General features: G+C 37.6%; 1 long non-coding RNA gene across 1 annotated transcript in view; it reads right to left on the bottom strand.

Annotated features, from left to right (window-relative positions):
* Positions 1-12,101, bottom strand: part of LOC120244054 — a 43,506-nt gene extending 31,405 nt beyond the window's left edge. Inside the window, exon 1 of the long non-coding RNA XR_005531453.1 lies at positions 12,040-12,101. This is a non-coding gene — a long non-coding RNA (uncharacterized LOC120244054). The remainder of the gene's footprint in view (positions 1-12,039) is intronic.
* Between the last annotated feature and the right edge of the window lie 1,741 nt (positions 12,102-13,842).

The raw sequence follows: 13,842 nt of genomic DNA, 5'->3' as shown, positions 1-13,842 counted from the left end.
ACACCTACTTTCTTCCTGATCACAGCAAAGGGTTTAAATCCATCAGCAAAGTGATTCCCAGAACATATGGCTCATGGGGGAAAATAGCTTGCATTTAGCTCTGGCCACCTGTCCACAGCTCAACAATGTTGGTAACATATTTTAGGACGTATAAACTAGGATATATATTTAGAAAGTGCAAGCTAAGAAATGTACACCAATCTCCACTAGATTCAAAAACACAAACTGTCATTGCACTAATTCTTAGAGCAGAATTTAATTAAATCATTCCTGGTCACCAAAGATTTGACTGAATGGGAATAATATTCACCTTTTCAGACCTTATGTAGATGGCATTCATCTGGCTACAACCCTAACAATAAGCTTTCTGATAACTGGCACGTTCTTCAATTGCATGTCAGATATGATTTCTGACACTGTAAAAGTTAAATGATCAAGGGAAGATCCATATGCATAAGATGGACCATCTGCCTATTTGCATCAGCTTTCAGACACTTACGTGAAAATAAGGCTTATTTTAAGTTTCTGAGTTCATGAATAAAAAATAAGTTAGTTAACAAGGCTCCTTGGAGATGTGGCTAATTCTTGGGCTGAGGCAGGGAAAAGAAAGATGAACCTGGAGTATCTTGTAGTTCCAGAAAGAAAGGACTTTAAAAATAAAAGAACAAAAGAAAAAAAAAAAGGAAAAAAGATGGACATATGTCAAAAGGACACAGGAAACAACCCAACAGAGCTCCCAATGGTCAAAACTGCAACAATCTGAGCAGCAAAATAAAGAATGATAGCACTGGATTAACACTCAAAGAATTAAACAAGTATCCATGTGTCCATACTAATGTAAAGAAATGACTAAATAAGAAATAAATATGGAGAAGAGACAAATCTTCCATAGACTAGAAGTCTAAGAAATATATATAGATTTTCCCCCCTCCAGAAGGCAGAGGTTAATTCTCCTCCCCTTGAGTATTCGTTGAACTTAGTGACTCACTTCCAAATAATAGAGTATGAAAGGCAAAATAATAACTTCAGAGTGGAGAGCCATGACAGACACCACCTTAACCAAGTGATCAATGGTACCATCACCAGTGATCAATCCTGTTGATAATATGTATCCAATATGGAATGATGCAATGAAAAGATCCCTCACTTCCTCAGCATGTCTCCCCTAAGTCCACAATTCGAGTCTAATCATAGGGAAACATCAAACAAACCAAAATCACGGGACATTCTACCAAGTATCTGACCACTGCTCTTCAAAATTCTCAATAAATAAAGAACAAGGAAAGACTGAGAAACTATCACAGACTAGAGGAGAGTAAGGTGGTATTCTGGCTACATGTAATATGGCTCCAACAGAAAAAGAACATAAGTGGAAAAAACAGGTGAAATACAAATAAAATCTGTAGTTTAATAAACAGTATTATAACAAGATTAATTTTTTAGCTTTGACAAATGTACTAGAGTTATATAAAATGCTAACATTCAGGAAAGTGGGATGAAGATACCATAACAAGCTTAGATTTTTCAAAATAACTTCACACATTTAAAAGAAAGTTACCCCCCACCCCGCCATTTAAGAGTGTTAAAATAAATACAACTTCACTTTCTAAGGAAAGCATTGGTTCTTTCCACAAGTGTTTTTTGCTGACAGCCTCTAAGGGAGATGGGAGGTCCATCTATTCATGCATCTGTCCTTGTTAAAACCTTAAATTTTTATAAAAGTGTATTCATTCTCCCACTACTTTAATTTTATTAAAGGAAACATGACTGTATATTAACTAATCTCATCAGATTACTACATTCTCAAGATTTACCAGGAGAGATAATAACAAATTCATTACTACTTATCTAAAAGTTTGAATGAAGGGGGAGGGGCCAAGATGGCGGAAGAGCATAGAAGTTTTTTTGCGTCTTGTTTTTTGCGTCTTTCGTCCCTGAAGTATAGCCAGATCAACACTAAACCATCTTGCACGCCTAGAAAACTGATCTGGGGGCGCCTGGGTGGCTTAGTCAGTTAAGTGTCCGACTTTCGCTTAAGTCATGATCTCGTGGTTCGTGGGTTCGAGCCCCGCATCGGGCTCTGTGCTGACTGCCCGCTCAGCCTGGAGCCTGTTTCAGTCTGTGACTCCCTCTCTCTCTGACCCTCCCCTGCTCACGCTGTCTCTCCCTCTCTCCTAGAAATAAAAAAATAAAGTAAAATAAAATATTAAACTACAGTAATATCAGCGTTTACAGGTTAACGTAAAATTAGGTCATGTCTTCCGTGAGAGGTTAGGAAAATTTAAACATTTAAAAATGTTTAAACTAAAACATTTAAAAAAAAAAGAAAGAAAACTGATCTGAAGATTAACAGAACAATCTGCACAACCTGAACCACAGAACTTGGCAGGTATGCAGTGCAGAGAAGAGAACTGGGGGAGACAGTAGCCACAGAGGGCAGGGAGCTGTTTTTGCTTGCGGAGAGGGGATGGAGATGGGGGGAGAGTATGGGAAAAGCACCCCCCCAAAAGCAGCTGAAGAGAAACTGGAAAAGTGGAAATAGCCACAGGGACTAAACAAAACAAAAATGGAGAAAGGAGAGGGTTTAAATTCCATTAAGACTCTATAAACAGGGAGAGTGCAGAGTCTGAGGCATTGCAGCTCGATACCTGGTGGTGCTGTGGTCGGAAGGGTGAATCTCTAGAAGCAGAGAGCAAGGTCCAAGGGGTCTGCAGGCCACCCAGAGAGTGGCAGTTACCCTGCTGGGAGGACATTTGGTAGAAGCTGTGCGGTAACCCCGCAGACAAAGGTCCCAGTGGACCCTGGAGAACAACCCCCTTCGCTGGTGTTGGAACAAGGACGTTAAGGGTGAAGCCTGGCACCAAATGTGTGTTGTGATTTACTATAATCCCCGAAACCCTGCTGCTACAAGATCATGTGAACTTTTTCTGGGGAGGGCTGGCACCCAGTCACAGTCTCTGGGCATCAGCAGCAGTGTAGTCTTGCGAATGTTCCTGAGGGTGGGCCAGCACTTGGCCATTGCTCAGTGAGACCCTCCAGCAGAGGATCTGAGTGGGTCAAAGGGTCAATCTTTCAGAAGTGAGGGGTTGGGAAACACAGCCCCACTTGAGATATATCTCAGGAGGGAGGTGCTGCCTGGCAGCCTGACGGCTTGTTCACAGACAGTGTAGAAGTGGAGAGTGGAAGGAAGCTGGAGACAAAGGAGGGATGCTTGATTGCAGGTCATGGAGAGCACAGAGTTCTGATACTAGAGACTGGGTAGCTGGGTGACACCTTTTTCACCCCTCCCACATATGTGCATACATGCCTAGATACTCTGCAGCAATCCATCCCGGTAAGCTAAGCAGCACCACCTAGTGGAGAATAGAGCCATTACACTAACCCACACACAGCTGGGCCAACTGCACTCTTGACAAACAAAAGTCTCTCCATCTGCTTAGTTTACAGACTATAAAGTGCTTCATAGCTTGACTTCTATGGGAAGTCAGATGTAATTTCAATTATACTTCATTCTGTTCACTGGTCTCTTTATTCAAGTTTTTTTCTTTTTCTTTTCTTTCCTCATCTTGAATACAGAAAGAGGAAAAGATTTATATTTATTTTCCATTTTTATTAAAAATATTTTTCTTTATCTTTTCTACTACTTTTTTAATTTTTTGTAAATTTTTAAAATTCTATTTTAATTTCTCATTTCATTTTATTCTATTTTATTGTATTCATTTTTTCAAATTTTCAAATGTTCTCCTTTTTTCCCCTTTTTTCTTTGCCTTTTTTCTTTTATTACCTTTCCCTATTTCCCTAATCTATCAAGCTTCTTTCAACAACCACATCAAAACACACCTAGGATCTAGCATCCTTTATTTAATTTCTTTGTGTTATTTTTAAGTTTTTAATTTTAAGTTTTGTTTTACTTCATTAATTCCTTTTCTTTCTTCAAAATGACAAAACGAAGACCCAAAAGAAAAAAATAGAAAGAAATTTCTTTCACCCCAAAAGAAAGAAAAGAAATAACAGCCAGGGACTTAATCAACACAGATACAAGCAAGATATCTAAATGAGAATTTAGAATCACAGTACTAAGAATGCTAGCTGGGGTCGAAAATAGATTAGAATCCCTTTCTGCAGAGATAAAAGAAGTAAAAACTACTCGGGATAAAATAAAAAATGCTATAACTGAGCTACAATCTCGAATGGATGCCACGACAGCAAGGATAGATCAGGCAGAGCAGCAAATCAGTGACATAGAGGACAAACTTATGGAGAATAATGAAGCATAAAAAAGAGAGAGACTAAGGCAACAGAGCATGAAATAAAAATTAGATAACTGAATGATTCATTAAAAAGGAATAACATCAGAATCATAGGGGTCCCAGAGGATGAAGAGAGATAAAAATGGGTAGAAAATATATGTGGGCAAATCATAGCAGAAAACTTTCTAACCTGGGGAAAGACACAGACATCAAAATCCAGGAAGCACAGAGGACTCTCATTAGATTCAACAAAAACCAACCATCAATGAGCCATATCAAGTCAAATTCACAAAATATGCAGGCAAGGAAAGAATCATGAAAACAGCAAGGGGGAAAATGTCCTTAACCTACAAGGACAGATAGATCAGGTTTGCGGCAAACCTATCCACAGAAACTTGGCAGGCCAGAAAGGAGTGGAAGGATATATTCAATGTGCTGAATCAGAAAAATATGCAGCCAAGAATTCTTTATCCAGCAAGGCTGTCATTCAAAATAGAAAGAGAGAAAAAGTTTCCCAGACAAACAAAAATCGAAGGAGTTTGTAACCACTAAACCAGCCATGCAAGAAATTTTAAGGGGGATTCTCTAAGGGGAGAAAAGATGGAAAAAAAAAAAAAAAAGACCAAAAGCAACAAAGACTAGAAAGGACCAGAGAACGCCACCAGAAACTCCAACTCTACAGGCAACACAATGGCAATAAATTCATACCTTTCAGTACTAACTCTAAATGTTAATGGACTAAACATTCCAATCAAAAGACATAGAGTACAAGATACTCATTTTAGACCTAAAGACAGCTTCAGATTGAAAGTAAGGGGATGGAGAACCATCTATCATGTGAACGGTCAACTAAGACAGCTGGAGTAGCCATACTTATATCAGACAATTTAGATTTTAAAATAAAGACTGTAACAAGAGATGAGGAAGGGCATTATGTCATAATTAAGGGATGTATCCATCAAGAAGAGCTAACAATTGTAAACATTTATGCCACCAATATGGGACACCCAAACATATAAATCAATTAATCACAAACATAAAGAAACTCATTGATAATAATACCATAATAGTAAGGGACTTCAACACCCCACTTACAGCAATGGACAGATCATCTAATCAGAAAATCAACAAGGAAACAATGGCTTTGAAAGACACACTGGACCGGATGGACTTAACAGATATTCAGAACATTTCATCTCAAGGCAGCAGAATACACATTCTTCTTGAGTGCACGTGGAACATTCTCCAAAACAGATCATATACTGGGACACAAATCAGCCCTCAACAAATACAAAAAGATTGAGATCATACTGTGCATATTTTAAGACCACAATGCTATGAGACTAGAAATCAACCACAAGAAAAAATTTGAAAAAATAAAAAATACTTGGAGACTAAAGAACATCCTACTAAAGAATGAATGGGCTAACCAATATTAAAGAAGAAATTTAAAAGTACATGGAAGTCAATGAAAATGATAATGCCACACCTCAAAACCTCTGGGATGCAGCAAGGGCAGTCATAAGAGGGAAGAATATAGCAATATAGGCCTTCCTAAAGAAGGAAGAAAGGTCTCATATACACAGTGTAACTTTACACCTCAAAGAGCTGGAAAAAAGAACAGCAAATAAAACCCCAAAACAGCAGAAGACAGGAAATAATACAGATTAGAGCAGAAAAGAATAATATCGAAACCAAAACAAAAAACAAAAAAATCCACAGAACAGATCAATGAAACCAGGAGCTGGTTCTTTGAAAGAATTAACAAAATGGACAGCCCCATAGCCAGTCTGATCAAAAAGAAAAAGGAAAGGACTCAAATAAATAGAATCAAGAACAAAAGAGGAGAGATCACAATGAGCACTGCAGAAATACAAACAATAATAAGAGAATATTATGAACAATTGTACAGCATTGAACAGGGCAATCTGGAAGAAATGTATAAATTCCTAGAAACATATAAACTACCTAAACTGAAACAGGAAGAAATAGAAAATTTGAACAGACCCATAACCAGTAAAGAAATCAAATTAATAATAAAAAATCTCCCAAAAAACAAGAATCCAGAGGTGAATGGCTTTACAGGGGAATTCTACCAAACATTTAAAGAAGAGTTAACACCTATTCTCTTGAAGCTGTTCCAAAAATAGAAATGGAAGGAAAACTTCCAAACTCTTTCTATGAACCCGGCATTACCTTGACTCCAAAATCAGACAAAGACCCCACTAAAAAAGAGAACTATAGACCAATTTCCCTGATGAACATGGATGCAAAAATCCTTAGCAAGATACTAGCCAACCAGATCCAACAATACATTAAAAGAATTATTTACCGCAATCAAGTGGGATTTATACCTAGGATGTAGGGTTGGTTCAACATCCACAAAACAATCAATGTGATACATCACATCAATAAAAGAAAGGACAAGAACCATATGATCTTCTCAATAGATGCAGAGAAAGCATTTGACAAAACACAGCATCTTTTCTTGATAAAAACCCTCAAGAAAGTAGGGATATAAGGATCATAAAAGATCATAAAAGCCATATATGAAAGACTGACTTCATTTTAAATTACTGTACCTTTATTTTACCATTTACTTATATTATTTTTATATTGTTGATATGTACTTACTGTTGAGAAATTTAGAGAATACAGATAGACAATATCTAAGACAATGAAAGATTATCCTATCACTTGGATAATGATTCTTAACATATTGCAGTATAGCATATGAACATTTAGACTTATTTTACCATGCTATATTTTGTTGCCTTTATTAGGTTGCTTTGAGTTTTGTGCAGTGTTTTTTTGTTTTTTGTGTTTTTGGCAGAGGGGGAGGATATGACATAAGATAGAAATAAATTTATTAAAGCAAAATTAAAGAAACACTTAAGTCCTTGATCTTGTTTTGATTGGGTTTGAGCTTAGCACTTTTAGGTGGACTATATTCTGTGTCTGTGTCTTCATACATGCTTTGAGAATCTTTACATTTAGGTACACTGAGGAAAATGCCTATAGTCACTAATTTATCTTTAAGTAACACTGACAATTAAGAAAAACATATTTGCCTGATGTATTATAATAAAGTCAACAAGCAAGCATTGGTTCCTTAATAAACATTCTGGTGCAAGAGCATTACATGCTTTTAATTAGAACTTGGAACCAGTTCACTTCTTTCCTGTTAATTAAAGAATGGCAACATTCATTGGCTGACTCTTGAAATAAAAGCTTAAGTTTGAGGTCTCTGTAGAGTTCTGCTAGTCTCTCTACCAGGAACCTAACTACATAAGATATTGGAAGTAAAAATAATTTTCATATATAAGGCATTGTGGCATATAAGACATCAATTCCATAGTCATGATAACGGAAATAAAAAATGATACCTTTATCTTTTAAAAATAGTTAAAAGATACCCTAATAAGAAGAGGAAACCAAGGAAGAAAAAAAGGAAATAGATTGCATAAGTAATTGCATTAGAGAAACCATGATCTTAATGTTTCTTAGTCTATCTTGTTGAAAGAGGGTGGGGAGGAGACGAAGAGTGAAGATTTTTAAATAAAGAGGAAAATGGAGACAAGCTGGACAATTTCCATAGTTAATGAGGAAGAAAAGGATCTCATTCAAAAAGAATGTTAAAGGCACTCTAAGTTCACAGAAAATATTCATTGTTTCATGGTTATGAACTGTTGGAACAGGGAGGACATTTTTAAAACACATCTACTTTAATCTCTCTCTCTTTCTATCTCTCTCCTTCTTCCCCTGCCTTCCGCCCTCTTTCTCCCCCATCCTCCCTGTCTCTCCCATCCCCTCTCTTTAATAGATGTAGAAATTAAGATCCAAAACAATGAAACAGTCTACCCCAATTACATGGCTGTGTGACTAGGATAAAAGTAAAAATCTACACTCCCTGATTACTAGTTCAATTTTCCTTTCACTTCCCTGGACAGGGACATATATATATATATATATGGTAATATCATGATATAGTCAACTCAAAGATAAACTGTGGTCAACAGAACTTCTACTGCTGAGATTAGGTAGGTCAAGGGCCAGCCTTATTGATGTGTGTCTATCATGGGACTCTGTAGCTAGAGATTTAAGTAATTCTGTCTGTTTTTCTCTTGTTAACTTGTACATACAAAGGCTGAATATGTATCATCTATAATAATCTACTAGATTATGGTTGAATTTCTACCCTGGCTTGAGGCTTTGGCCAGCCCTTTGATGTTAAAGAAACAAGGCCTCCTGATCCCTTTGCGTCCTTGGGCCTCTCTTCCATTCCTCACACGAACCCTCGACCCTGGATCACCCCTGCCCTAGAAAACGGCTAGAGAAAGTCACACACTGAGTAAACTTCATCTTCTAGCCTATTAGCCCTTGATAGATTCAGACAGTTGCTCCTAATTAATGCTCAAATATTCTTTTTTCCCTTCATTAACACTATGGAAAATTCCACATTGTAGTTGTTGCCCAGCTTTTCTTTTGTACTATGTCCAGTTCCATCTTCAGAGCAGAAAACCCCATTTATTATGTCACTGTGAAGCTCAAGGCCATTTTTTTCTTTCTCTCTTCCAGAAAATATCTATGTACATATCTTGGGCATATTCCTATGTACTTTTCCACACTCATCCTTTTTCCTAATTTAACTCCTACATCTGCTTCCCGGTCCGATTTCCCCCTCTCCATTTCCAAACCTCCCACTTGCCCACCTCTGCAGATTTTTTTCTCTGTCAGTAATTCCTTATATCTGGTTTGCTCAAAATTTTTATTTGTTGGTTCCTTATCCTCAAAAATGTTCAGGTCTCCACCTTCTTGAGGAAAGCATCTTTGAGCTTAGTGCTCACTTCGGTGGCCCTGACCCTTGGCAAGTGCATTAACTCTCAGTGTGAGGTACTGCAGTTGTTCAAATCCTTTGCAGACATTTTTCTCCAACCTGTACCTTTCTCATAAGCCACAGCTCATGTCTATTGAATTCTATTCAAGGTCATTCCAGCTGAGGTTGGTCAGCTTAAGAAAAGTTTATTTCGGGGCGCCTGGGTGGCTTAGTCGGTTAAGCGTCTGACCTTCGCTTAGGTCATGATCTCGCGGTTCGTGGGTTCGAGCCCCACGTCGGGCTCTGTGCTGACTGCCAGCTCAGAGCCTGGAGCCTGTTTCAGTCTGTGACTCCCTCTCTCTGACCCTCCCCTGCTCACGCTGTCTCTCTCTCTCTCCCTCCTAGAAATAAATAAAAAACATTAAAAAAAAAAAAAAGAAAAGTTTATTTCACATTTGTTACCACCTTTCCTTTTTCTTTTTCTGACTTGTTACAGTTTGATTTCGTTTTTTTTGGTTCACTGTCCTTTTTGTTCAAAACTACAGTACTCTTATAATACTTTCCTCATATGCATGTGGCTCAAATTGGCATTTCCATATAGTAGTTACCATTCTTATATTTTTGCTTCGGCACCACATACCAGGTATATAACCCTACATGCGTATTCAATTAATTGACTGTTTCCTACTCAGACTATTCTCCAGAAGTGGGTGGTCAGGTAACTGCCTGGCTAGGCCCTTATTTCCTTACATCCTAATGATTACAATGGCCTTCACACAAGATTACCAGCCAGTGGGTTCTGAACAAAGATTGAGCTTCCATGGGGCGCCTGGGTGGCTTAGTCCGTTGAGCGTCCAGCTTCGGCTCAGCTCATGATCTCACTGCTTGTGGGTTTGAGCCCCATGTCGGGCTCTGTGCTGACAGCCAGCTCAGAGCCTGGAGCCTGTTTCAGATTCTGTATCTCCCTCTCTCTCTGACCCTCCCCTGCTCACGCTGTCTCTCTCTTTCTCTCTTTTTTCTCTCTCTCAGAAATAAATAAAACATTTAAAAAAAATTTTTTTAAATGATTGAGCTTCCAAAAAACAAATAAAACAGACACAAAGAAACAAAACCCTGCTTGCTCGTATCCTCCTCCTCTCCAGAATTCTCTATTGGCTTATCAAGATGTACTCTACAGGGTGAATGAAGCCCAAGGTCCTCGGCTTAGAATTCATGTTTCTGCCCTCGTCTGGATCTCTAATCTCTTCACATCTTTCCTCAACGTGAATCCACCTCTTCTGGAAAGTCTGTCCACTCAGGCATGTCATGTGTGTTTCTACTGCAGTACATTGGCATATGCTATTTTTCCTATTTTTAAGTCAAACAGCTCTAACCTATCTACATCTTACCCAGCTGATGCCAAAACATTTTTCCTAAAATTCAGCACCCACCCTTAGTTACCTAGGACCAGGTGGATACTTCCCTAACTTGATGAAGGACTTTCATCTTAAACAAATAGCATATTACATTTAACTGTGAAGTTCTAAAGCATTTCTATTAAGATTGAGAATAAGCAGAGGATGTTGGCTATTACCAATATTACCTACTGTTGTGATAGAATTTAAAAGATATGTATTTTGGAAAAGAGGAGCCAAATATATCTTAATCTGAAGAGGATATGATTGTTGCCTACTCAGGCAATGTGAGGGAATCAAATAGAAAAGTAGTAGAACTAATAAGAGAGCTCACCAAGGTTGTAGTTTATAAAATAAATACCCAAAAATCAATAAATTTCCTATAAACCAGCATTGACCAGTTAGAAAAAACATAATGGAAAAATGATACCATTTACAATAACCCAAAATACATAATTATAATAGCAAAAAATTAATAAGAAATGTGTATAATTTATATGAATGAATCTGCAAAACGTTGGTGAGGACTATATGTCATATCTACCATTCAACAATCAGTTCAATTCTGCCACGTCCAAAAAAGTTTTATTTTTAATTTTTTTTATTAAAAAAATTTTTTTTAATGTTTATTTATTTCTGAGAAAGAGACACAGAACATGAGTAGGGGAGGGGCAAAGAGAGAGGGAGAAAGAATCAGAAGCAGGCTCCAGGTTCTGAGCCGTCAGCACAGAGCCCAACTTGGGGCTCGAACTCATTAACTGCAAGATCACAACCTGAGCTGAAGTCAGACGCTTAACCGACTGAGCCGCCCAGGTGCCCCCAAAGCTCTTTTCAAAATGAAGTCCAAAATATTGTCTCTCATCTGAACTCCATTGTATTTCTTGTGGATAACAGTCAACTGATTCCCAATAACACAGCTCTTTAAATTTAGACTGTGAGATTCCAGAGAACAAAAACTGTGCTGTTTGTATAGTGGTTATACCTGTGGTCATTTTAATCTCTTTAGCCTCTGCTTTCTCACCTGGAAAATGGGCATGGATATCATTGAGGTTACTATGTAGCCTACATGTATGATTTATAATATTAACTATATTTATAATTATAATTTATAATAATTATAACAGACCATATTAATAGCTTAATTTTTAAAACAATATATCAAATAATATAAGTTATCATTATATCACTAATTTAAATTTGTAATTCTCCAGTATACAACTTGACACATAATAAGCCCTCAATAAATGGTAGCTGTTAGTTACAACTCTTGGTCCAAGGTTACATGTAGTTGACAAAGATGTTGACAAGTGTCAAACACGAATGATCCCTTTAATTCTAGGGATGGCAGTACAGGAAGAACCACATAGAGAATACAGCAACTGCAACTCGGATTTAAAGGGAGTCAGAAACTAGAAGTAAAATGGTCAAGTTCTGGGAACTGGGATCACAGTTAAATAAGAGAAGTTTGGAGCGTAGTTTCTGGGAAAGAATGAAGCCAATGGGTACTCCAGGGAGCAGAAACCATGAGAGTCATAGAACCTTCTACCACCGCCGGCTTTTAAAAGAACATTGCACTTACCCAGGTAGGGAGATGAATGTATTCAGAGGAGTGATAGGTTGAATTTGCTGCCCTTCTAAGCATTAATCCTGTAAAAAGATCCAAGATAGATTTTAATCAACGGGAAGGTGAGGGTGAGGGCAGCAGCCAAACTGTATGCAATCAAAACCTCATATTTCAGTCTATAGTAGATGCACAAAAACTATACTTTGAATAAAGGCTGTGTACTTACATGATAATCAAGATCACTTAGAGTGACAGATTTAAAGAACTATGAAACAGTTGCTTGTTATCAACAGGTTCAAAAGCCAAGTTCTAATTAGAGAATATTTATTCCACATGAATTCCCCAAAGAGCCAAAGGGTATTCTAAATCAGGCTTATGTTAGTTTGACTTCAGGAGAAATTAATATTTTAAAATTATTATTTACTCATGTTACTTCAAACAGCATTTAAGGCAGCAGAAATCTATATTTTCATTCTAATCTGGATGTTACCAAATCCCATTGTCAGAACAATAGAAGGCCCTCATATAATTTATGTTGTATAACAATTTTTATATTACTAAGTGAGTTACAGTCATTAATAAGTTTTCAGACACATTTGTACTGTTATTTTGGCAAAGTTCTTTTTAATGTTAACACAGTGTCTACAATGGGGGCCTTCTAGGCATGGTTAAATTAGGGTTCAGGAGAACCTTTACAATGTTCAGATCTCATCTGCCAATCTCTTTCCTCCTGTCTCTCTGTTGCATAGGGCTCAATAAAACATATATAACTTGTTCTCACATTGCATAAGGGCTTCTCCTTCGCATAAGCCTAACGTTTTAAAAACGAGTCAAGGGGGGCGCCTGGGTGGCTTAGTCGGTTAAGCGTCCGACTTTCACTTAGGTCATGATCTCGCGGTTTGTGGGTTCGAGCCCCGGGTCGGGCTCTGTGCTGACTGCCAGCTCAAAGCCTGGAGCCTGTTTCAGTCTGTGACTCCCTCTCTCTCTCTGACCCTCCCCTGCTCACGCTGTCTCTCTCTCTCCCCTAGAAATAAATAAAACATTAAAAATAAAATAAAATAAAAACGAGTCAAGGGAAATGAAAGACCGCCATCTTTATCACACTGTTAAGTTCACCTGAGAATTTTGTTATATGACCACATTAAAAACATAAACAATTTTCAGCACGTTTCAATCTTTTCCACAGATAATGATAAGCATAACTATCATCCAAGAAGTCCTCGACTTTGATGGGCCACAGGAAGGTGCTGTGATGAGCTATAGCGAGGGAGTTTGGGGAGTAGAAAATAGAGAATAATCCAACTGGCTATAAGGGCTAGCTAGGACTTTTCAGTGTTGTGTCAATAATTATGCATAAGGGGCCTATGAACACACAATAGAGAAAAATGAGATGAAAAGATGTTAAAAGTCAGGTAAAAATGTGAACACCTGTTCAAAGCAGCACTAATGTGATGTCACCATAGCATTGAGAAAGGACAGCGGACTTTTCTGCTGAAGAACTGGGTTAAAATCCCAAACCTGCCACTTGCTGGCTCTGTCAGTTGCATGAATTGTTTACCCTGAAAACCTCACTTTCCTCATTTATACACTGTCAGTAATCTCTACCTCCTGAGTTGTTCTGAGGATTAAATGAGATAAGCTATATAGAAAGCCTTAATAAATTTTACTAATCAACACTATGAAAATAATATGTTGTTAAAAAAGAAAAAAAGAAGTCCAAAATGGAGTCATTTGGCCCCCAAAACAGCAAATCTAGACTTAATTACAGTTTCAACCTAGCCTAAGAATGTGACATTTTAACCATAAATCTGAAATTTC

The sequence above is a fragment of the Hyaena hyaena genome, unplaced genomic scaffold (assembly GCF_003009895.1).
Source record: "Hyaena hyaena isolate Hyena2069 unplaced genomic scaffold, ASM300989v1 scaffold_366, whole genome shotgun sequence".
Lineage (NCBI taxonomy): Eukaryota > Metazoa > Chordata > Mammalia > Carnivora > Hyaenidae > Hyaena > Hyaena hyaena.
Note: the sequence above shows the minus strand (reverse complement) of the source record. Positions and strands in the feature narration are given on the sequence as shown.